This window comes from Zea mays, chromosome 5, assembly GCF_902167145.1.
Source record: "Zea mays cultivar B73 chromosome 5, Zm-B73-REFERENCE-NAM-5.0, whole genome shotgun sequence".
Taxonomy (NCBI): Eukaryota; Viridiplantae; Streptophyta; class Magnoliopsida; order Poales; family Poaceae; genus Zea; species Zea mays.
In genome coordinates, this window is record NC_050100.1 from 25,441,770 (window position 1) to 25,468,501 (window position 26,732).

Consider the following 26,732-nt stretch of genomic DNA (forward strand, 5'->3'; position numbering starts at 1 on the left):
TGGAGAAGGCCATGATTAGAGCCAATGTGTATGAAGACGAAGAGCAAACCATTGCACGATTCATGGCTGGGTTACACCGCAACATTCAGCGTATTGTTGAGTTTCAGCCGTACCAAAGTCTTATTGATTTGGTACATCAAGCCGCCAAAGCTGAACGCCAGCTGCAACAAGATGCTAAGAGCAGCAAGCCTTTGTCATATGGTGCACGAACCATGACTGGAGGAAGCAAATCGATCTCAAGGTTTACTGTTGCATCCTCAGCGACAAAAGGTTCAACTGGGGGCTTGCGATCCAATATTCAAGGCAATTCTAGTGGAAAGAACGGTGCTGCTCCAAACACGAGTTATAAACCAGCAGCCTCCACTTCAACATCAGTGGGTTCAACAGCCAAGAGTAGTGGTATTCAGTGCTTCAAGTGTGGAGGTCGTGGTCATGTCATAAAGGAGTGTCCAAATAATCGTGTGATCCTTGTGACTGATGATGGAGAATATACATCAGCGAGTGAAGAGGAAGCTGAAGCAGGAAATGAAGATGACAATGATAAATCTAAAGAACATACGGGATGTGAATTTGAGCATGGTACTACTCTTGTGGTTACACAAATCTTGAGTGTTCAAATGAAAGAAGCTGAAATTGGACAGCGACATAATCTTTTTCAAACGCGAGCCAAAGTGCAAGACAAAGTAGTAAAGGTGATCATTGATGGAGGGAGCTGCCATAATCTTGCAAGTCGTGAGATGGTTGACAAGCTTGGTTTGAAGTTGCAGCGACACCCTCATCCATATCATGTCCAATGGTTGAATGAATCGGGAGATATCAAGATTGGTTATAAGGTGAAAGTTCCGTTCAAGATTGGAGAATATGTTGACACGGTGGAGTGCGATGTTGCACCCATGTCTGTTTGTCACATGCTACTTGGAAGACCTTGGCAATATGACCGATATTCTCAGCATTGTGGAAGAACAAATCAGTACACGCTAGATCTGAAAGGGAGAAAGTTTGTACTCAAGCCTATGACCCCTCAACAAATCATGGCTGAACATTTACAAAAGAAAACTGAAATTAGTGCAGCAAGTAGAGGAGGAGAAGAGCAAAAGAAATTGAGTGCCATCCACAATTCGGTGAGCGAGTGCTACAAGCCAAATTCAAAAGATAAAAGGAAGGAAGAGGGAGAACATCTAGTTATGCTAGCCACAAAATCTGAGCTGAGAGAAGTGAGGAACAACCCATATCAAGTACTCTTTGTACTTGTGAACAAAGATGTTTTGATTTCTCCTAACGACATAACATCTCTTCCTAGTGTTGTGGCTGATCTTTTGCAGGATTTTGAGGATGTGTTTCCACAAGAAACACCGGCTGGACTACCTCCAATTCGAGGGATTGAGCATCAAATCGATCTTATTCCAGGGGCTGCACTTCCTAACCGTCCACCATATCGAACCAATCCTGAAGAAACTAAGGAAATACAAAGGCAAGTACAAGAACTTCTTGATAAAGGTTTTGTTCGTGAAAGCTTAAGCCCTTGTGCTGTTCCTGTGATTTTAGTACCTAAGAAAGATGGATCTTGGAGGATGTGTGTTGATTGTAGAGCTATAAATAATATTACCGTTCGCTATCGCCATCCTATTCCACGGCTAGATGATATGCTTGATGAATTAAGTGGTTCCATAATTTTTACTAAAATTGATTTGAGAAGTGGATACCATCAAATAAGAATGAAAACTGGAGATGAATGGAAGACTGCATTTAAAACAAAATTTGGGTTGTATGAATGGTTAGTGATGCCCTTTGGGTTAACTAATGCTCCTAGTACCTTTATGAGATTAATGAACCATGTTTTAAGAACTTTCATTGGAAAATTTGTTGTTGTCTACTTCGACGATATTCTAATTTACAGCAAGTCTTTTGATGAACATGTGAAACACATTCGACAAGTTTTAGATGAGCTAAGAAAGGAGAAATTATTTGCTAATCTTGAGAAGTGCAGTTTTTGCACAGACCATGTTGTGTTTCTTGGCTTTGTTGTTTCAGCAAAAGGAATAGAGGTGGATGAATCCAAGGTGAAAGCCATCAAGGATTGGCCAGCTCCAACGAATGTAAGTCAAGTAAGAAGTTTTCATGGTCTTGCTGGGTTTTATAGAAGATTTGTGCGAGATTTTAGTACTATCGCTTCCCCTTTAAATGAATTGACAAAGAAAGGTGTTGAATTTAAATGGGGAAACTCACAAGAAGATGCTTTTCAAGAATTGAAGAAACGTTTGACTGAAGCACCTGTACTTATTCTTCCTGATTTCACTAAAACTTTTGAAGTAGAATGTGATGCTAGTGGGATTGGGATAGGAGGAGTTTTAATGCAACAAGGAAAACCTATAGCATATTTTAGTGAAAAATTGGGAGGTGCTCAATTAAATTATTCTGTGTATGACAAAGAATTGTATGCTTTGGTCCGAGCGCTTGAAACATGGCAGCACTACTTATGGCCAAAAGAGTTTGTTATTCATTCCGATCATGAAGCTTTGAAGTATTTGAAAGGGCAAGCCAAACTGAACCATCGCCATGCCAAATGGGTTGAGTTTATCGAAACATTTCCATACATTGTGAAATATAAGAAAGGTAAGGACAATGTGGTCGCTGATGCCTTGTCTCGAAGGAATGTGTTGTTGAATCAACTAGAGGTAAAAGTTTTGGGTCTTGAAAATTTGAAAGAAATGTATAATGATGATCCTGAATTTTCAGAACCATACAATCATTGTAAAGATGGAAAAGGTTGGGAAAAATATCATATACATGATGGATTTTTGTTTAGAGCTAACAAACTTTGTGTACCAAATTCTTCGGTTAGATTGCTTTTATTGCAGGAGTCACATGGAGGCGGTCTAACAGGTCATTTTGGACAAAAGAAGACTTATGAAATGCTCAGTGATCATTTCTATTGGCCCAAGATGAGGAGAGACGTCATCAGATTTGTGGAGCGTTGTGTCACCTGTCACAAAGCTAAGTCAAAATTGAACCCTCATGGTTTATATACTCCTTTACCCGCTCCTAAAATTCCTTGGGAAGACATAAGCATGGATTTTGTTTTAGGACTGCCGATGACTCGAAAAAAGAGAGATTCTATTTTTGTTGTGGTTGATAGATTTTCAAAAATGGCTCATTTTATTCCATGCAACAAGAGCGACGATGCTTCACATGTTGCTAATTTGTTTTTCAGAGAAATCGTGAGACTACATGGAGTGCCCAAGACCATCGTATCTGACCGTGATGTGAAGTTTGTGAGCTATTTTTGGAAGACATTGTGGGCAAAGCTTGGGACTAAACTTTTGTTCTCCACCACATGCCACCCCCAAACTGATGGCCAAACTGAAGTGGTGAATCGTACATTGTCAATGCTGCTGCGAACAATGGTAAAGAAGAACTTGAAGGATTGGGAGGAATGTTTGCCACACGTGGAGTTTGCTTATAACAGGGCAGTACATTCTACAACTAATTTATGCCCCTTCGAAATTGTATATGGGTTCAAACCTATTGCTCCCATAGATTTGTTGCCCCTTCCATTGCAGGAAAGAACCAATATGGAAGCTTTCAAGCGTGCTGCATATATAAAAAAGATAAATGAGAAGACCAAGGAAGCAATTGAGCTCAAAGCAGTGCGCAAGGCTGCAAGTATGAACAAGCATAGGAAGAAAGTGTTATTTGAGCCGGGGGACTTGGTTTGGATTCACTTGCGCAAGGAGCGTTTTCCTGATCAGCGCAAATCCAAATTGATGCCACGAGGGGATGGTCCATTTCGTGTTCTTGCCAAGATCAATGATAATGCATACAAGATAGATCTTCCACCAAGCTATGGCGTGAGCAACACGTTCAATGTTGCTGACCTCTTACCATATACAAGCGAAGACATTTCAGAGTCGAGGACGACTCCTTTTCAAGGGGAGGAGGATGATATGACCACGCCATTAAGCAACATGTTACAACCCCCAAGTCATACTACATCAACTCAAATACAACCAACATCATCACCAACCTAAGTCTTTGATGGACCAATTACACGTAGTCGAGCTAAGAAGCTACAACAAGAGGTGCACGCGCTACTTTATGAATTTCATTTAAACACTAATGAGAATTTTATGCTACCTAAGTCGTGTATGTTGATATTACTTAGGTTCACCAAAGAGGAAGGACAAAACATATCAAGGGTGAATCAGCAAGAAGAGCTATATCCGAGTCAGTCCAGCGCAACAGAACCGTCCAAAAGAAACAGTCATATCTTTTGATTCCCAAAAGCTATGAAGGCCCATAAGTACTTTTTGGAAAGCTCTTGAAGTCTAGTTTCCAATGCTTCTAAAGCCGACTTAACCACATCTACCAGAAAGGCAGCCGACCTACTTTAGTGCTGACTGGTCAGAAGGTCAACAGTCAGCTTGATGACCAAGTTTTCGTATTAAACTGCATCATTCTACGAAGTTTCATTAAGCATGCTATATATGGTGAGAAATCTTACCAAGTTAGCTTTCCAATGCAACCAGTCCCACGTCATTTGAAGATTCCTAGAAGAAGTTATTGTCAAAATACTGAAGGCTGCGCAGAAGTCAAACAGCCACACGGAAATCAACTCTGTAGATCTCCCGAAGAGGCTCCTTCACATTAGCTCGTGAAAATACTTTTGTTTTGTGTTTATACCTCGCTAAGGCTGGTAGTTACTAGTATAAATACCCCCCTATGTCTATGATGTAAGGCAGCTTATGATAATGTAAAACAGAACCCCTTTTGTTCAGCTGTGTGCTAACAAATATTGAGAGTAATCTCTACCCCTTTGCTCTTGTGAATTCCTTCGCGGGATTGCAGAAGCGGCGGCTTCATCCGCTCCCAATTGGTGCTCCTACTCCCTTCGAGGTCTCCTCGATTGATTGTAGGCTGTGTTGGTTGGTTCTTTGAGAGTGTGGTTGGGCGAATCCTCGATTCAGGCTGCCGGTTAAAGACGATGGTTGGCTTCGAGTTTTATTTGTCAGGTTGCACTAGTTATCGCTGCTTGCAGCAAGTTATCTTGGCTTCTTTGAAGCTAGTTATCTGAAGATTGATCCTACGTCGTGAAGATCGGGCATCGTGACGCATCACGCTCGGTAGCCTCGGCAAGCGCGGCCCTCAGGAACCGCAGCGAACCCCAGACGTCGGCCTCGCGGCGGATGAACGACGACTTGGCGGTGCTCAGATCCGTCTGATCCTGAGGAAGGGAAGCAGGGCGTCACAAACAATGCCCTGGTCACGCGAAAGGTATGCCTGAAATCCTTACCTGGAGGATCCTGGGAACGTTCCTAGAAAGGACCTCCATGGTCGACAGAAGCGACCCCATCGCTGCCTCGGCACACTCACGGAGCTCATCCCAAGACTGCTCCTCCCGCTCATCATCAAGGACGAAGAGGGGTTTCGAGGCGCCACGGGTCCAGAACCGGAGCGCCTGTCCACGCCGCTCATTGGGATCACGCCGCGCGGGGATGAGGTCACCGCTCCCCAGGATGGGCCGCGGTTCTTCGCCCCCTCCTCCAAGGCGTCGGGACCCCCTGCAGTCAACGCATCGGGTACCTCCTCAGCTAAGGAGGCAGGCTTCCGATCACCGACCTCGAGTAGCGGCGCCTCAGCCATCTCAGCATCGGCGGCGACGGGTGGCTCCAGGGGCAGAACGGCAACAGCCTCGACAGAAGCTGGTGCCGGCGCCGGCAACCCGTCAGGTGGGCTCAAGGCCGCGGCCGCGCAAGCAGTCTCCCCCGGCACGACGACCGCCTCGACGAAGGGGTCAGCCTGGGGAGCTCGCCCCATGGCAACTCGTGCCGCCTAAGCCCCCCGCTTGGGGCATCTTGTGTGAAGGCCAGCCGACCGGCGTGGCATGGTGCGGCACTGGCTGCAGAAGCCGGCACCGTCTTAAGGGCTTTCCGGGGAGCCAGACCGGCCGAACTGTGCCTCCATTTGCTGGGAGGATAAGGAAAAGCAGGATCAGGACACACGAAGAGGGAGCTAGGACAGAGGTATCCTCAGATACTTACCCACTCCGAACCAAGGCCAATCGTGCCTGCGGGGAGGCCCCTCGGACCTCGGTCCCCGCAGGCACTGCCGAGGTTTGCCCCGCTGCCGGCTTCGGCACCATCCCCGCCTCGGGCGCCCGGGGCGCCGAAGGGACGGTCCGCCCAGGCGCAGTCACGACGACCTAAGGATCAACCTCCTGTGCGGCCGGCACGGGTGACTACTCTAGGGGGACAGGCGGGTCGGCCTCACTCCCTGGGGACACCTCAACTACCTCGGCCAAGGGGTCAAGTACCCCCTCAGCCTGCCCCTGTTCTTCGGACCGGACCCTGATGTCCCGACCCTAGATACCGACAGCGCCAGCCCACTCGGGGGCTGGCTCGACGACCCCTGGCCCAGCCTCAGATCCGGGCTGAGGCCAAGGCGGGCCGCCATGTCGTCGTCTTCGTCATCATCGTCGTCATCGTTGTCGTCAGGCGTCTCCGGCGACGGCTCCCTCGGGAGCCTGTCCCTCTCCTGCCTCCGACGGCGCCTCTCCAAGGCGTCCCGAGCCCGCAACCGCTCGTGAGCCCGAGCCTTTTTCGCGTCCTTCTTCTCCTTCTTCTTCTCCGCAGCGACCCTCCGCGCGGCTCGGTCCACCGCGTCCTCCAGGACCGGTGGCAGGGAAGGCTTGTGACACCCCCAACTCCTAGAGACAGACGGAAATCCCGACTGTGAGAACCAAGGGCAATCTGACACAAGAAAGAAGAAGGAGCGGACACTCACCAGGGACATGCACCCACGCTCGGGACGCATCAAGGGCTGGGTAAGGGCGCCGGCGTCCAGCCTCCCTACCGTGCCCGCTACCCGCCTGCGGAGGTCATCGGCGGAGAGGGGGACCGAGGACATCTGCGAACCCTCCAAGTCGCCCCCTGGCATCATCTCCGAAAGCGGCAACCGCCGCTCTGTCAAGGGAAGCACCCTCCGGCGATGGATGGCGGCAACCACCCCTGCGGCGGTAAGCCCTCCGTCTCGCAGCTCCTGCAAGGCCTTCAGAAGGGGCTGGAGATTCTCCTGTTTCTCGCGCGTGGCCCCATAGCGCCAGTTGCTGCCGGCGGCAGTCACCACTCGTTGAGAAAACGACGGGAGCCTCCCATCATCATTCCGGAGATAAAACCACCGGCGCTGCCACCCCTTGTTCGAAGACACAAGGATGGCGAGGATGTACTGTTGCGCGCGCGCCTGCCTCAACTAGAGGATGCAGCCACCGGCCCGCACCGCCATGCAGACCCTCTTTTCCCCCATCGTCAAAGCAAAGGGCTCCGCGGAGAAGAGATGGGTCCACAGATCCCAGTGGGGGTCAATCCCCAAAAAGCCTTCGCAAACCGCCACGAAGATGGCCGCTTGCGCGATGGAGTTGGGGTTGAGATTGTGCAGCTCCACCCCGTAGTAATGCAGGAGCGCCCGCATGAAACGGCTTGCTGGCACTCCGAACCCCGCTCATGGAAGGAGACGAAACTCAGCATATACCTCGGCGGCGGGGTCGGGGCGGCCCCGCTCGGAGGGACCATCCACTCCAGCTGCGGGTCACCAGAGAGGGGATGGAGCAAGCCATCGGCGACAAGGGCCTCCAGATCGTCCACCGTGACGGTGGAGAAAGGCCACGGGTCGCGCGGCGGAACGACGGTTACCCGGTCTGCCATCGCCAAGCGAAGGGGGTGGCGGCGAAGCGGACAAGGTGCGTGGTTTTCTTTCTCTTGCTATTCCCTTGGGTTGCAGAAACCAAAGCAGGAGGCGAGCAGCAGAGTAAAGAACCACCACTGGTCTCTCTTCCGGATATATAAAGGCCCGGGCAAGACCCGTTCAACAGTTCGCCCGAACCCACCGCGAAATTCGAACTCGAAGGCGAAACGCCCGTTCCTCGAACGACTCACGCACGCACAACGACTGCCCCACGAACCACTCGTCCCGTCGCATTAACTCCGCGGCAGGGCAGGCGACACCTTTGGCAGGCGAAGCGGGCGACGCTTCACCTCCTCCATGATGACCGTGTCAAAAAAGGTGCGCCACATCGTTTAATTTCGTATCCTTTTCCTCTTACCCTTTCTCTCTCTTGCTACAGGGATCGGGAAAGGGGATACTCCGAAAGGGATCCTTCTCCGCAAAGGAAGCGGGGCCCGGGCCCTCCTACTGATCAGTGGTTCGAAGGCTGGCCCCTCGGAAGGGTTCGACAGCCGCCTCAGAGCACTCGGGCTCCGCGCCCACTACTGATCAAGGGTTCGAAGGCTGGCCCCCCGAAGGGTTAGACAGCCGCCCCAGAACATGCAGAGCGAGGGATGACTCTAGGTACATCCGATACATGGCCGAGGCTCGGGCTACGCTCCCGAGGTACCCTAGGACATTTCCGAGACCAGCAGGAGCGATTCTGTAACGGAATCCCATCAGAGGGAGGCATCGAGCCCTTGGACCCTATCAAACGGGACCGAGTCCGGCAAATCACCTGCAGGTACTTTTGGAGCGCGCCTCTAGGCCACTAGCCGACCCTTATCGAACGAGGCACGGGCATCCACTCGGATCACCCCGTTAGCAACTCACTGGAGACACCATGTTCGGCGCCGTCCGAGGGCAACATGGCGCTTTCCCCCCTCCTCCTTGCGGAAAGGCAACGAAGGGGTGTATGACAAAATCCGAGTCAGTCCTTGACCGTCCTCTCGCTCTGTGCAGAGGCTCAGGGGCTGCTCTCACAAACCCGGCTCCAGCCAAACCGTTGACAGCGTCAACATACCAGCCCGAGAACTCGGAACCTGACCATGCACCCGGGCTACGATCAGATCGCATGAGGGAACAACTAGACCGGCCGAGGCGTCACGAAAGGCACTAAGACCTCGGAGGAGTCAAACAACTCCTCCGAGGCCTCGGGGGCTACACCTGGCGGGTGCGCTCGCGCGCACCCACCGGAACAAAATGTAACCGAGAAAGGTTGGTCCCCTTGCAAAAAAGTGCGACAAAGCCTCCAAGCGAGTACCAACACTCCCTTTGAGGCTCGGGGGCTACTGTCGGGGACCATAATTTGGGGTACCCCCAAGACTCCTAAACTCGGCTGGTAATCACCATCAGCACAAGCTGCAAAAGCCTGATGGGCGTAATTCAGGTCAAGGCTCCGTCCACTCAAGGGACACTGTTGGGTCTATGCTTCGTCGCCGAAGGTCTTCTAGGAAGAAGCGGCTTTCGGCTGAAGCTGTTTGTATGAGATGGCCGAAGGTTCCTCCTCATGAAGCTTCGATATTACAAACCGACTTAAAGATAGAATGACCTTTTAGTCCATAAAGGTCTGAGTCAATGTTGTAAACTTTTATGAGGGGCATAATTGTAATTCCTCACAGGCTGTGTCCTGTGCCTATAAATAGTGAACAGTATTCCGTTACTGTTCACGCATTCTGGTAATTGCAATCGCATCATTCAAGAATCAACCTTTGTCAAGGCAGAGGTATAACTGTATTCAATGATTCAATATATTGATTAAATATAATTTGATTCGTTTATGATTCATTTACCTTTGTTACCCTTTATTTTATATTACCTTATACAATCTATTGAAATTCGATTACGAAGACTCGACCTTCGTAATCGTATTCTCGTCAACCTTCGTCTAAGGATCATTATCCTCAAGGGAATAATGCTTCATGGACGAAGGACGTTAACATTTAACATTCTATGTTGCCTTGTTCTTAATTCATAGCATTTGAGAACAAGTTCCCAACATTGGCGCCCACCTCCGGTGAACTCACTTCCACTTTTTTGAGCTGATGGCTTCGTTCAACGATCAAGCTGGAGCAGCTTCGGCTCCGAAGCTGCTACTTCCGATAACAGGCGGTTCATGTTCAGAGCCAGCCAACAAGAAACAGAAGAAGGAAGCACAGAGAAGGGTACAACATGTTGGGGTGCAAGGACCCTTCATCAAGTTAAGATGGTCTCACATCCCTATTACCTTCTCCCAAGAGGACCTTCAACTCAAGGACTACCCACACAATGATGCCATGGTTATCTCTTGTGTTATCAAAGGATTTCTGGTCCACAATGTCTTGGTTGACACAGGTAGTGCAGCTGACATCATATTTGCTAAGGCCTTCAGACAAATGCAAGAGCCAGAAGATAAGATTCATGATGCTACACATCCTCTCTGTGGCTTCGGAGGAAGGCAGATTGTAGCATTGGGCAAGATCACCATGTCAGTGACCTTCGGGTTCATCAACAACACTATAACTGAACAGGTTGTGTTTGACATTGTTGACATGGAATACCCTTACAATGCAATTATTGGTCGTGGCACCCTCAATGCTTTCGAAGCAATTCTTCATCCTGCTTATCTTTGCATGAAGATACCTTTGGATCAAGGACCCATCGCTATTCATGGAAGTCAGGAAGCTGCCAGAAGGGCCGAAGGAAACTGGACTGACTCAAAAGCAATCCATAACATAGATGGAGCTGAAGTTTGTGAACAGTACAAATTCAGAAGGGAAAAAGCAGCTTCAGCAGATCAGCCGAAGCCCATGCTCTTATGTGAGGACATAGCAGAGCAGAAGGTGCTGTTGGGCTCTCAATTATCTGAAGAACAGGAGAAAACCTTGATAAGGTTTTTGTTCAACAACAAAGATGTTTTTGCATGGTCAGCTAATGATCTCTGCGGAGTTAATAGGGATGTTATTGAACACTCGCTCAATGTTGACCCATCCTTCAGACCCAGAAAGCAGAGGCTTCGGAAAATGTCTGATGATAAGGCCGAAGGTGCTCGTAATGAAGTCAAAAGACTCCTTAGTGCAGGAGTTATCAGAGAAGTAAAGTATCCAGAATGGCTAGCTAACACTGTTATGGTAAAAAAGGCCAATGGCAAGTGGCGAATGTGTATCGATTTTACAGATCTCAACAAGGCTTGTCCGAAGGACGAATTCCCTTTGCCAAGGATAGACTCTTTAGTTGATGCAACAGCTTCTTCAGAGCTCATGAGTCTGTTAGACTGTTACTCAGGCTACCACCAAATCTGAATGAAGAAGGAAGATGAGCCGAAGACTAGCTTCATAACCCCAAGTGGCACATATTGCTATCTTCGGATGCCTGAGGGGCTCAAAAACGCTGGAGGAAGTTTCAGCAGAATGACTGCGAAGGTTCTCCAGTCTCAGATAGGCAGAAATGTGCTAACTTATGTTGATGACATCATTGTAAAAAGCACAAAGCAGGAAAATCATATTGCTGATTTGCAGGAGACCTTCGCCAGTTTCAGACAAGCTGGCTTAAAATTGAATCCAGAAAAATGTGTCTTCGGAGTAAAGAAGGGGAAATTTCTTGGATGCTTGGTTTCAACAAAGGGAATTGAAGCTAATTGAAAGTCGCCTAGAGGGGGGGTGAATAGGGCGAAACTGAAATTCTCAAAAACAATCACAACTACAAGCCGGGTTAGCGTTAGAAATATAATCAAGTCCGCGAGAGAGGGAGCAAAACAAATCTCAAGCGAATAAAGAGGTGAGACACGCGGATTTGTTTTACCGAGGTTCGGTTCTCTCAAACCTACTCCCCGTTGAGGAGGCCACAAAGGCCGGGTCTCTTTCAACCCTTCCCTCTCTCAAACGGTCCCTCGGACCGAGTGAGCTTCTCTTCTCAAATCACTTGGGAATCAAACTTCCCGCAAGGACCACCACACAATTGGTGTCTCTTGCCTCAATTACAAGTGAGTGTTTGATCACAAGAAAGAATACGAAAGAAAAGAAGCGATCCAAGCGCAAGAGCTCAAATGAACACTGCAAATCACTCTCTCTAGTCACTAGGGCTTTGAATGAAGTTGGGAGAGGATTTGATCTCTTTTGATGTGCCTTGCAATGAAAGCTAGCTCTTGTAAGGTGGTTGGAAGGTGAAAACTTGGATGCAATGAATGGTGGGGTGGTTGGGGTATTTATAGCCCCAACCACCAAAAGTGGCCGTTGGGAGGCTGTCTGCTCGATGGCGCACCGGACAGTCCGGTGCACACCGGACAGTCCGGTGCACACCGGACAGTCCGGTGCCCCCTGCCACGTCATCACTGCCGTTGGATTCTGACCGTTGGAGCTTCTGACTTGTGGGCCCACCTGGGTGTCCGGTGCACACCGGACAGGTACTGTTTGCTGTCCGGTGTGCCAGTATGGGCGCGCCTGACTTCTGCGCGCGCAGAGCGCGCATTAAATGCGCGGCAGAGAGCCGTTGGCGCGGAGATAGCCGTTGCACTGGAGTCGCACCGGACAGTCCGGTGCACACCGGACAGTCCGGTGAATTTTAGCGGACTAGCCGTTGAAGTTTCCCGAAGCTGGCGAGTTCCTGAGGCCGCTTCTCCATGGCGCACCGGACACTGTCCGGTGTACACCGGACAGTCCGGTGAATTATAGCGCGAGTGCCTCTGGAAATTCCCGAAGGTGGCGAGTTTGAGTCTGAGTCCCCCTGGTGCACCGGACATGTCCGGTGGTGCACCGGATACTGTCCGGTGGCACACCGGACAGTCCGGTGCGCCAAACCAGAGGTGCCTTCGGTTGGCCCTTTGCTCCTTTGTTGAATCCAAAATTTGATCTTTTTATTGGCTAAGTGTGAACCTTTGACACCTGTATAACTTATACACTAGAGCAAACTAGTTAGTCCAAAGATTTGTGTTGGGCAATTCAACCACCAAAATTATTTAGGAACTAGGTGTAAGCCTAATTCCCTTTCAATCTCCCCCTTTTTGGTGATTGATGCCAACACAAACCAAAGCAAATATAGAAGTGCATAATTGAACTAGTTTGCATAATGTAAGTGTAAAGGTTGCTTGGAATTGAGCCAATGTAACTACTTACAAGATATGCATGGATTGTTTCTTTCTTATTTAACATTTTGGACCACGCTTGCACCACATGTTTTGTTTTTGCAAACTCTTTTGTAAATCTTTTTCAAAGTTCTTTTGCAAATGGTCAAAGGTAAATGAATAGGATTTGCAAAGCATTTTCAAGATTTGAAATTTTCTCCCCCTGTTTCAAATGCTTTTTCCTTTGACTAAACAAAACTCCCCCTAAGTGTTCAAGAGGGTTTTGATATATCATTTTTGAAATACTACTTTCTCCCTTTTGAACACAATAGGATACCAATTGATAAATACTTTTGGAAAACACTAAGTTTTTGAAATTGGTGATGGTGCGGTCCTTTTGCTTTGGGCTCATACTTTCTCCCCCTTTGGCATGAATCGCCAAAAACGGAATCATTAGAGCCCATCGAAGTGCTATCTTCCCCTTTGGTCATAAATAGATGAGTTAAGATTATACCAAAGACGAAGTCCGGTCCTTTTGCTTTGGGCTTTTACTCTCTCCCCCAAAGACAAGGTCCTTTTCTTGGAGCGATGGCGAAGGATGAGTAGTAGAGTGGAGTGGAAGCCTTGTCTTCGCCGAAGACTCCAATTCCCTTTCAATATACCTATGACTTGGTTTGAAATAGACTTGAAAACACATTAGTCATAGCATATAAAAGAGATATGATCAAAAGTATATAAATGAGCTATGTGTGCAATCTAGCAAAAGAAGTTGTGTGAATCAAGAATATTGAGCTCATGCCTAAGTTTGGTAAAAGTTTGTTCATCAAGAGGCTTGGTAAAGATATCGGCTAATTGATCTTTAGTGTTGATGTAAGAAATCTCGATATCCCCCTTTTGTTGGTGATCCCTAAGAAAATGATACCGGATGGCTATGTGTTTAGTGCGGCTATGCTCGACAGGATTGTTGGCCATTTTGATTGCACTCTCATTATCACATAGCAAAGGGACTTTGGTTAATTTGTAACCGTAGTCCCGCAGGGTTTGCCTCATCCGAAGTAGTTGCGCGCAACAATGACCTGCGGCAATGTACTCGGCTTCGGCGGTGGAAAGAGCGACCGAATTTTGCTTCTTTGAAGCCCAAGACACCAAGGATCTTCCCAAGAACTGGCAAGTCCCCGATGTGCTCTTCCTATTAATCTTACACCCCGCCCAATCAGCATCCGAATAACCAATTAAATCAAAAGTGGATCGCCGAGGGTACCAAAGCCCAAACTTAGGAGTATAAGCCAAATATCTCAAGATTCGTTTTACGGCCGTAAGGTGGGATTCCTTAGGGTCGGATTGGAATCTTGCACACATGCAAACGGAAAGCATAATGTCCGGTCGAGACGCACATAAATAAAGCAATGAACCAATCATCGACCGGTATACCTTTTGATCCACGGACTTACCTCCCGTGTCGAGGTCGAGATGCCCATTGGTTCCCATGGGTGTCTTGATGGGCTTGGCATCCTTCATCCCAAACTTGCTTAGAATATCTTGAGTATACTTCGTTTGGCTAAGGAAGGTGCCCTCTTGGAGTTGCTTCACTTGAAATCCCAAGAAATACTTCAACTCCCCCATCATCGACATCTCGAATTTCTGTGTCATGATCCTACTAAATTCCTCACAAGTAGATTCGTTAGTAGACCCAAATATGATATCATCAACATAAATTTGGCATACAAACAAATCATTGTCAAGAGTTTTAGTGAATAGAGTAGGATCCACCTTGCCGACTTTGAAGCCATTAGCGATAAGGAAATCTCTAAGGCATTCATACCATGCTCTTGGGGCTTGCTTGAGCCCATAAAGCGCCTTAGAGAGCTTATAGACATGGTTAGGGTACTTACTATCTTCAAAGCTGGGAGGTTGCTCAACATAGACCTCTTCCTTGATTGGTCCATTGAGGAAGGCACTTTTCACGTCCATTTGATAAAGCTTAAAGCCATGGTAAGTAGCATAGGCTAATAATATGCGAATTGATTCAAGCCTAGCTACGGGTGCATAGGTTTCACCGAAATCCAAACCTTCGACTTGGGAGTATCCCTTGGCCACAAGTCGAGCTTTGTTCCTTGTCACCACACCATGCTCGTCTTGTTTGTTGCGGAAGACCCATTTGGTTCCTACAACATTTTGATTAGGACGTGGAACTAAATGCCATACCTCATTCCTAGTGAAGTTGTTGAGCTCCTCTTGCATCGCCACCACCCAATCCGAATCTTGAAGTGCTTCCTCCACCCTATGTGGCTCAATAGAGGAAACAAAAGAGTAATGTTCACAAAAATGTGCAACACGAGATCAAGTGGTTACCCCCTTATGAATGTCGCCGAGGATGGTGTCGACGGGGTGATCTCGTTGTATTGCTTGGTGGACTCTTGGGTGTGGCGGCCTTTGCTCTTCATCCTCCTTGTCTTGATCGTTTACATCTCCCCCTTGATCATTGCCGTCATCTTGAGGTGGCTCATTTGCTTGATCTTCTACTTCATCAACTTGAGCTTCATCCTCATTTTGAGTCAGTGGAGATGCTAGCGTGGAGGAGGATGGTTGATCTTGTGCATGTGGAGGCTCTTCGGATTCCTTAGGACACACATCCCCAATGGACATGTTCCTTAGCGCTATGCATGGAGCCTGTTCTTCACCTATCTCATCAAGATCAACTTGCTCTACTTGAGAGCCGTTAGTTTCGTCAAACACAACGTCACAAGAAACTTCAACAAGTCCTGAGGACTTGTTAAAGACTCTATATACCCTTGTGTTTGAGTCATAACCAAGTAAAAAGCCTTCTACAGTTTTAGGAGCAAATTTAGATTTTCTACCTCTCTTAACAAAAATAAAGCATTTGCTACCAAAAACTCTAAAATAAGAAATATTGGGCTTTTTACCGGTTAGGAGTTCATATGATGTCTTCTTGAGGATTCGGTGAAGATATAACCGGTTGATGGCGTAGCAAGCGGTGTTGACCGCCTCGGCCCAAAACCGATCCGAAGTCTTGTACTCATCAAGCATGGTCCTTGCCATGTCCAATAGAGTTCGATTCTTCCTCTCCACTACTCCACTTTGTTGTGGAGTGTAGGGAGAAGAGAACTCATGCTTGATGCCTTCCTCCTCAAGGAAGCCTTCAATTTGAGAGTTCTTGAACTCCGTCCCGTTGTCGCTTCTAATTTTCTTGATCCTTAAGCCGAACTCATTTTGAGCCCGTCTCACGAATCCCTTTAAGGTCTCTTGGGTTTGAGATTTTTCCTGCAAAAAGAACACCCAAGTGAAGCGAGAATAATCATCCACAATAACTAGACAGTACTTACTTCCGCCGATGCTTATGTAAGCAATCGGGCCGAATAGATCCATGTGGAGTAGCTCAAGCGGCCTGTCGGTCGTCATAATGTTCTTGTGTGGATGTTGGGTTCCAACTTGCTTCCCTGCTTGGCATGCGCTACAAATCCTGTCTTTCTCAAAATGAACATTTGTTAATCCTAAAATGTGCTCTCCCTTTAGAAGCTTATGAAGATTCTTCATCCCAACATGGGCTAGTCGGCGGTGCCAGAGCCAACCCATGTTAGTCTTAGCAATCAAGCAAGTGTCGAGTTCAGCTCTATCAAAATCCACCAAGTATAGCTGACCCTCTAACACTCCCTTGAATGCTATTGAATCATCACTTCTTCTAAAGACAGTAACACCTACATCAGTAAATAGACAGTTGTAGCCCATTTGGCATAATTGAGAAACGGAAAGCAAATTGTAATCTAATGAATCAACAAGAAAAACATTGGAAATGGAATGGTCAGGTGATATAGCAATTTTACCCAGTCCTTTGACCAAACCTTGATTTCCATCCCCGAATGTGATCGCTCTTTGGGGATCTTAGTTTTTCTCATATGAGGAGAACATCCTTTTCTCCCCTGTCATGTGGTTTGTGCACCCGCAGTCGAGTATCCAACTTGAGCCCCCGGATGCATAAACCTACAAAACAAGTTTAGTTCTTGACTTTAGGTACCCAAACGGTTTTGGGTCCTTTGGCATTAGACACAAGAACTTTGGGTACCCAAACACAAGTCTTTGACCCCTTGTGTTTGCCCCCAACAAACTTGGCAACTACTTTGCCGGATTTGTTAGTAAGCACATAAGAAGCATCAAAAGTTTTAAATGAAATAGCATGATCATTTGATGCATTAGGAGTTTTCTTCTTAGGCAACTTAGCACGGGTTGGTTGCCTAGAGCTAGATGTCTCACCCTTATACATAAAAGCATGATTAGGGCCAGAGTGAGACTTCCTAGAGTGAATTCTCCTAATTTTGCTCTCGGGATAACCGGCAGGGTACAAAATGTAACCCTCGTTATCCTGAGGCATGGGAGCCTTGCCCTTAACAAAATTTGACAATCTTTTAGGAGGGGCACTAAGTTTGACATTGTCTCCCCTTTGGTAGCCAATGCCATCCTTAATGCCAGGGCGTCTCCCATTATAAAGCATGCTACGAGCAAATTTAAATTTCTCATTTTCTAAGTTGTGCTCGGCAATTTTAGCATCTAGTTTTGCTATATGATCATTTTGTTGTTTAATTAAAGCCATATGATCATGAATAGCATCAATATCAACATTTCTACATCTAGTACAAATAGTGACATGCTCAATGGTAGATGTAGATGGTTTGCAAGAATTAAGTTCAACACTCTTAGCACGAAGTATATCATTTTTATCTCTAAGATCGGCAATTGTAACTTTGCAAACATCAAAACCTTTAGCCTTAGCAATCAAATTTTCATTCTCTAATCTAAGGCTAGCAAGAGAAATGTTTAATTCTTCAATCTTAGCAAGCAAATCATCATTATTATCTCTAGGATTGGGAATTGAAACATTACAAACATGAGAATCAACCTTAGCATTTAAACTAGCATTTTCATTTCTAAGGTTGTCAATCATCTCACGGCAAGTGCTTAGCTCACTAGACAATTTTTCATATTTTTCAACTTGTAGAGCGTAAGCATTTTTAACCTTAACATGTTTCTTATTTTCCTTGATTAGGAAGTCCTCTTGGGAGTCCAAGAGATCATCCTTTTCATGGATGGCACTAGTTAGCTCATTTAATTTTTCTTTTTGTTCCATGTTAAGATTTGCAAAAAGGATACGCAAATTATCTTCCTCACCACTAGCATTATCATCACTAGACGATTCATATTTGGTGGAGGAGTTGGATTTAACCTTCTTCCTTTTGCCGTCCTTTGCCATGAGGCACTTGTGGCCGACGTTGGGGAAGAGGAGTCCCTTGGTGACGGCGATGTTGGCGGCGTCCTCGTCGTCGGAGGAGTCGCTAGAGCTTTCGTCGGAGTCCCACTCCCGACAAACATGGGCATCGCCGCCCTTCTTCTTGTAGTACCTCTTCTTCTCCTTTCTTCTCCCCTTCTTGTCGTCGCCCCTGTCACTATCACTTGATAATGGACATTTAGCAATAAAGTGACCGGGCTTACCACATTTGTAGCAAACCTTCTTGGAGCGGGACTTGTAGTCTTTCCCTCTCCTTTGCTTGAGGATTTGGCGGAAGCTCTTGATGACGAGCGCCATTTCCTCATTGTCGAGCTTGGAGGCGTCTATTGGTTGTCGACTTGGTGTAGACTCCTCCTTCTTCTCCTCCGTTGCCTTGAATGCAACGGGTTGAGCTTCGGATGTGGTGGCATCATCAAGCTCGTTGATCTTCCTCGAGCCTTCGATCATGCACTCAAAACTCACAAAATTCCCGATAACTTCCTCGGGGGTCATTTTAGTATATCTAGGATTACCACGGATCAATTGAACTTGAGTAGGATTAAGGAAAATAAGAGATCTTAGAATAACCTTAACCATCTCGTGGTCATCCCACTTTACGCTCCCGAGGTTGCGCACTTGATTCACCAAGGTCTTGAGCCGGTTGTACATGTGTTGTGGCTCCTCCCCTTTGCGAAGCCGGAACCGACCGAGCTCTCCCTCGATCGTTTCCCGCTTGGTGATCTTAGTGAGCTCGTCTCCCTCGTGCGCGGTTTTGAGCACATCCCAAATCTCCTTGGCGCTCTTCAACCCTTGTACTTTGTTATACTCCTCTCTACTTAGAGAGGCGAGGAGTATTGTTGTTGCTTGAGAGTTGAAGTGCTCGATTTGGGCCACCTCATCCTCATCATAGTTCTTATCCCCTACCGACGGTACCTGTGCACCAAACTCAACAACATCCCATATACCTTTGTGGAGCGAGGTTAGATGAAATCGCATTAAATCGCTCCACCTAGCGTAATCTTCACCATCAAAAGTTGGTGGTTTGCCTAATGGGACAGAAAGTAAAGGTGTATGTTTGGAAATGCGAGGGTAGCGTAGGGGGATCTTACTATACTTCTTGCGCTCTTGGCGCTTAGAAGTGACGGAGGGCGCATCGGAGTCGGAGGTCGATGTTGATGAAGTGTCGGTCTCGTAGTAGACCACTTTCCTCATCCTCTTGTGCTTGTCCCCACTCCGACGCGGCTTGTGGGAAGAAGATTTTTCCTTCTTCTCTTTGTGGTGAGAAGAAGATTTCTTCTCCTTCCCTTTGTTGGAGGAGATCTTCTTCTTCTCCTTCCTCTTGGTGCGGGACTCTTCCGATGAAGTGCTCCCGTGGCTTGTAGTGGGCTTTTCACCGGTCTCCATCTCCTTCTTGGCGTGATCTCCCGACATCACTTCGAGCGGTTAGGCTCTAATGAAGCACCGGGCTCTGATACCAATTGAAAGTCGCCTAGAGGGGGGGTGAATAGGGCGAAACTGAAATTCTCAAAAACAATCACAACTACAAGCCGGGTTAGCGTTAGAAATATAATCAAGTCCGCGAGAGAGGGAGCAAAACAAATCGCAAGCGAATAAAGAGGTGAGACACGCGGATTTGTTTTACCGAGGTTCGGTTCTCTCAAACCTACTCCCCGTTGAGGAGGCCACAAAGGCCGGGTCTCTTTCAACCCTTCCCTCTCTCAAACGGTCCCTCGGACCGAGTGAGCTTCTCTTCTCAAATCACTTGGGAATCAAACTTCCCGCAAGGACCACCACACAATTGGTGTCTCTTGCCTCAATTACAAGTGAGTGTTTGATCACAAGAAAGAATACGAAAGAAAAGAAGCGATCCAAGCGCAAGAGCTCAAATGAACACTGCAAATCACTCTCTCTAGTCACTAGGGCTTTGAATGAAGTTGGGAGAGGATTTGATCTCTTTTGATGTGCCTTGCAATGAAAGCTAGCTCTTGTAAGGTGGTTGGAAGGTGAAAACTTGGATGCAATGAATGGTGGGGTGGGTGGGGTATTTATAGCCCCAACCACCAAAAGTGGCCGTTGGGAGGCTGTCTGCTCGATGGCGCACCGGACAGTCCGGTGCACACCGGACAGTCCGGTGCCCCCTGCCACGTCATCACTGCCGTTGGATTCTGATCGTTGGAGCTTCTGACTTGTGGGCCCGCCTGGGTGTCCGGTGCACACCGGACAGGTACTGTTTGCTGTCCGGTGTGCCAGTATGGGCGCGCCTGACTTCTGCGCGCGCAGAGCGCGCATTAAATGCGCGGCAGAGAGCCGTTGGCGCGGAGATAGCCGTTGCACTGGAGTCGCACCGGACAGTCCGGTGCACACCGGACAGTCCGGTGAATTTTAGCGGACTAGCCGTTGAAGTTTCCTGAAGCTGGCGAGTTCCTGAGGCCGCTTCTCCATGGCGCACCGGACACTGTCCGGTGTACACCGGACAGTCCGGTGAATTATAGCGCGAGTGCCTCTGGAAATTCCCGAAGGTGGCGAGTTTGAGTCTGAGTCCCCCTGGTGCACCGGACATGTCCGGTGGCACACCGGACAGTCCGGTGCGCCAAACCAGAGGTGCCTTCGGTTGGCCCTTTGCTCCTTTGTTGAATCCAAAATTTGATCTTTTTATTGGCTAAGTGTGAACCTTTGACACCTGTATAACTTATACACTAGAGCAAACTAGTTAGTCCAAAGATTTGTGTTGGGCAATTCAACCACCAAAATTATTTAGGAACTAGGTGTAAGCCTAATTCCCTTTCACTAATCCAAGTAAAATTGAAGCTATACTTCGAATGGAACCACCAACTACAAAAAAGGGGCCCAAAGATTAACATGGAGGTTGGCATCTCTTAATAGATTTATATCAAGATCAGCAGAAAGAAATTTACCATTCTTCGAAGTATTGAAATCAGCCGAAGTCTTTCAATGGGGACCAAGCCAGCAAAAAGCCTTCGAGGAACTGAAGCAATATCTGATAGATTTAACAACATTAACTCCACCAACGCCAGGGGCTCCTTTGTTATTATATGTGGCAGCTTCGCACTCAGCGGTAAGTGCAGCACTTGTCCAGGAGAAGCTTGATGACCAAGTCAAGAAGCAGGTCCCAGTATATTTTGTATCTGAAGTTCTTGGTATATCAAAGAAAAACTATACAGAATTAGAGAAAGTGTTATATGCTGTTTTGATGGCATCCAGGAAGCTTCGGCATTATTTTCAAGCATACAACATAGTTGTTCCTTCTTCGCAGCCGTTGAAGGATATTATGAGAAATAGAGAAGCTACTGGGCGGATTGGAAAATGGGCTGCAGAGCTCAATGAATTTTGCATTGATTATGTGCATAGATCTTCGATCCAGTCCCAGGCGTTAGCAGACTTCATTGCTGACTGGATGCCAGGGGCTCAGGATGAAGAAACAAATAAAGATGCCGAAGTATGGACAGTGTTTTGCGATGGGTCTTGGGGAACCTTCGGGGCAGGAGCAGCTGCCGTGTTGGTCTCGCCATCCAAAGTTAAAACTTGTTATGCGGCAAGACTCGATTTTAGTTGTACAAATAATATTACCGAGTACGAAGCCCTGCTTTTGGGTCTTCGGAAGCTAAAAGCAATGGGAATCAGAAGGGCCATTCTTAAAACTGATTCCCAGGTTGTTTCGGGTCATATTGACAAGAGTTGCAAGGCTAAAGATCCGAAGCTTGAAAAATATCTGGACATGGTTCGAAGAGTCGAAGCTTCCTTCGAAGGATTTTCTGTCAAAAATATCCCTCGAGGACAAAATGAGCATGCTGATTTGCTAGCTAAGTCAGCAGCACAGGGGCTGCCCTTTCCTTCGGATGTGTTCTTCGAAACAATAAAAGCACCTTCGGTGGAACTTCTTGAAAGAGCAGTCCTCAATATATCTCCTGTTTATAGCGAAGATTGGAGAACCGAGATTATCTCTTACCTTCAGGGTAAATTCCTTTCAGATGACGAAACTTATAACAGGAGGATAGAGGCAAGAGCTCGTCCATACGTCATGATAGAGGGGGAGTTGTACAAGCATGGAGTTTGTGCTCCGCTACTCAAGTGTTTATCTAGAACCGAAGGCATAGAGTTGATGAAAGAAATACATGCAGGCCTGTGTGGATCTCACATTGGATCTAGGCCGTTACTTGGAAAAGTTTTCCGCCAAGGGTTTTATTGGCCGAAGGCAGCTTCGGATGCAGCGGAATTGGTTCAAAAGTGCGAAGGTTGTCAGAAATGTGCAAGAGATCAAAAACAACCTTCGTCCTTAACACAGCTCATACAACCCATCTGGCCATTGCAAAGGTGGGGCCTTGACTTGTTAGGTCCATTACCACCGGCCCAAGGGAACTTAAGATACGTTGTAGTGGCTGTGGAATATTTTTCTAAATGGATTGAGGCAAGGCCTTTAGCCACAATAACTTCGGTCACCGTCCAAAAGTTTTTCTGGCAGAATATTGTTTGTCGTTTCGGGGTACCAAAGGCCATCACTGTAGATAATGGAGCACAGTTCGACTCCGAAGCTTTCAGAGATTTCTGTGATCAAATTGGTACGAAGATCCATTTTGCATCAGTCAGGCATCCGGAGTCAAATGGACTCGTTGAAAGAGCCAATGGCATTATAATGACAGGAATAATGAAGTTAATCTTCAATCAACCTAGGGGAAAGTGGCCAGATCAATTAATCAAAGTGGTATGGAGCCACAACACGACAATATCAAGGTCAACAGGCTTTACTCCATTCAGACTATTGTTTGGTGACGAAGCAATAACTCCGGAAGAAGCTAAAACTGGATCAATAAGAGTAGTAGCTTCGGTAGAATCAGGTTCTGAAGATGCTTACTCTGTGGAAAAAGATGCTTTAGAAGGGATTAGGCTTCAAGCTGTGGAGAATATCAATAAATATCAAGCCGAAACAATCAAATGGCGAGATAGAAAAGTTCGGCTAAAGAATATTGAGCCAGGACATTTGGTGCTTCGGAGAGTGGCCAACCCAGACACAGTGGGCAAGTTGCAGTTGAAATGGGAGGGACCTTTCTTAGTAGCATCTTCGTCAAGACCCGGTTCATACAGATTGAAGGATATGGACGGCAACGACATTCCTAGATCTTGGAATGCGGATGAGCTTCGGCGATATTATGTGTAACTTGATGTAACTTTTTATGTTTCTTCTTTTTCATGGCACCCTTTTCCTTTATAAAGGGGGAGAAAGGTTTTTAATGGGGCCATCATATGTAATTTCCTTTTTTAGTTCTATAAGAGCAAAATCCCCCCAAGGAATGTAAATGTAAAAGCTGAGAACGCACCATCGAGTGCCGAAGTAAAAAGCGAAGAAGCTCCAAAGTCGTTCCTAAGGGAATGCAGAGCTTACAGCGAAAAGTCAACGCTGATTCCGCCAAAAGTAAAAGGCGAAGAAGCTCCAAAGTCGTTCCTAAGGGAATGCAGAGCTTACAGCGAAAAGTCAACGCTGATTCCGCCGAAAGTAAAAGGCGAAGAAGCTCCAAAGACGTTCCTAAGGGAATGCAGAGCTGATGTATGATTGTTTCTAAGGAAATAATGGCTGAGAGTATGGCTTCGGATATGTGTTTGGACATTCATTTGCACATCACATTACATCATAGCATTTGCATTCATAAACATTCATCCAGGCATATGTAGGATAATCATCATCATGGCATAAATGGTTGCTTCGGCAAAAAGAAAAAAAAAGAGAAGAGCTTCTTCGCGTACAAAAAGGAGAGCTTCGGAAAAAAGGGAAATGTTGTTTTCTATGCTTCGCTGAGTACGAAAAGAAGGGAAGGTGTTTTTTCGCCTTCGGCTCAAAAAAGATAATTTCGTTCACAACAAAGCACATCGCATACATTAATGGAAGGGTAAGAGCGTAATACAAGGCATGAACAGAACTCATTAAAGTTAAGTTTAGTTACATTTACAAAGGTTATCTCAAAAGTTTCCTGAGTCTGTCTATAGTCTACTCCTATTTAATCTTCGAGGGATTTTAGCTTCGGCGTCATTCTTTTTAATCATCGACTTCGGCTTCGTCATCCTACATGAATTAAGTTGTTGCAAGTCAAAATCGAGCTTGAAGGAAGAGGTAAGCACAAGGTATGATTTCTTACTGGTTCAAGATGACTCTGAGCTTCGTCTCCAGCTTTTTCCCGCCCGCCTTTTGTCCATATCATTTTTACAAATCTATTGGAAATACTTCGGGCGAGATCAGGGATATCATCTAGGATTGATGGTGATAAAGTGAAATTGGGCCTGTTGACAATCTTCCCGTGATCGCAGCTAGCTTTTAGGAAAGCTGCAGCAGTACCCCGAGAAGCTACCCAGGCACAGAAGTCACCGTGCCCAGCTATAACTTCGTCGAGCTCGTCAATCTCACCCTCAATATGTTCGAAGGTCTTCGGTAAATCTTCAGCTGAGGGGGTGAATTTCTCACTGCTGGCTCCAACTGAGTGAAAATTTTTTCTTAAACGTTGGATACATTTGTTGCTAAATTCCAAACATTTTCTTGAAGGCCCGCTAATAGCCTTTTCAAATCTGAATTTTGTTGAGTTTCGGCTTCAAGTTTTGCATTAAGTTCTTCCTTTTCTTGTTCAAATTGCTCAGATTGGCGGAGAAGCTTCGTGTTCAGTTCTGTTATTTTAGCTTCGGCCTCCGCCAATAAACCTTCGGTTGCTTGGAGCTCAAAGTTCTTCTTCTCAACAGCAGCTGTTTGCTCCTTTATTTTGCTTTCTAAATTTTCAATTATAACTTCGTGTTTCTTGTCTTCAAAATCTTGTTGCATTTTCAAGGCTTTGCTCAACAGCATACTCTGCACGAAAACAACCTTCGTTAGACATGTTTTCATTATTAAAAACAATAAAAGTTAAGGGAAAAGTAGTTCACCTTGAAATTGGAATAAAATAAACTACCAACGATATGTTGTCGTCGGTAGCGGCTAATGTCCGTTTCTAGCTTCGGAAAACCGATACTCTTTGACAGAGTACCGATAACTTTGGCTCCAGTTTGATCTCGAATACAATCTAACTTTTCATCATCAATACCTCCGAAGAGGAGTGCTCCTGGTTTGTACCCGCAAGATTTGGCATACTCTTTGAGCTCTTCTATTTCGGGTTTTGACAATTTTTCTCCAACTAAATTTTGAAACATGAAGGTTTCGTCCTCCGAAGCTTCGTCAACGATTTCCTTTTCCTTCCCCGGCACTGCGGCCATATCCTCTTCGGCGGGAGTGGTAGCTTCTTCTGTGGCCATGTCTAGCAGCATTTTGTCGATGTCTTCGATTGTGCTTTCCAGGTTCAAATCTTCAACTGAGGCAGCTTCGGCAGCTGCGACCTCCGAAGGTGTGATTTCAATATTTGTTTTTTCTTCAACCGCTGGTGTCTTCTGAGCTGAAGCTCTTGGTGGTGTCTTGTCAATGACCTCTGTCACAGTGATAATTCTTTGTCTCTTTGCTTTAGTTGTTTTCTTCGATTTTTCGGGCTCCTTTTCCTTCTGAAAAACTTTGTCAGTTGAGGCCCCAATGGACTTAGCTTCGCAGGCAGGGATTCAGTCATTACCTTCAGAATTTCCTCCACGTCAGCGGCAGAGGGTGATGCGGGGGTTTCTTCTTCGTCGGACATTTTTTGCTTCGGAGAAGACGCTTTCCTCTTCTTCGGAATTTTCTTCTTTGATGGCTCTTTCTCATCTTCATTTAAGGCTTCAGTTATCCTTTTCCTTTTTTGGCCCCCGGCACCTTTGTTCAGATTTTCATAGTCAGGGTATTCGAAACCCAGAGCGTCCAGCACTCGATTTAGTCTTCGCTTCGGACGGGTGCCGAAGGCCGCGGTCATCAACTGATCTTCTTTTTTGGAATAATTGCCGAGTATTTCATTGCACATTACCTCAATTGTATCTAGCCACTCTTGGCAAGGTGTTTTAAAGTATTTCTTAAACTTGAAATAGTAAGGTAAACGCACAAGTTCACCTTCTTTCTTCTCCTCCTTTAGCTTCGGCATTTCCCATTCTTTTAAACTAGGAAAAACTTTGAAAGCCAAAAACTCCTGAACCAGGTCTCTTGTACTGATATGCTCTGCAATAATTCTGAATTCATTCAGCGCTTGTTGGGTTGGACCTTCTGGTGTCATATTGCAACGAGGTCGGGTTTCTCCGAAGATTAGTTCAAGTGGAGATTACACAAGCTTCTCCTTGTCGTCATCAACCTTGACATAGAACCACTCTGACTTCCAGCCTGCTGCCCATTTGCTTCGGTAACTGATTACAGGAAACTTTGTGGTTTTCCGATAAGCAAAATTATAGCAACCAAAATTGTCATGCAATCCATCTTTTCTAGCCTTCGTCTGATAGTGCAATTCGTGAACTCGACAAAAGCTGTCCGCAAACGGCTCCACCGCTTGGCTTCGCAGAGCCCAGATATAAACGCTAAGCCTAACGATAGCGTTAGGAGTCAACTGATGAAAGTAGATACCAAATCTCTTCAGTACCTCTGCAATAATCCCATGTAGGGGGAATCTTAATCCAGCCTTTAGAAAGCTCTTGAAAATAACTATTTCATCCTTCTCCGGCTTTGGGGTAGTTTCCTCTCCCCCGAAGCGTAATAACTTCTTCTGATTTTCACTGAAAAAGCCCGAC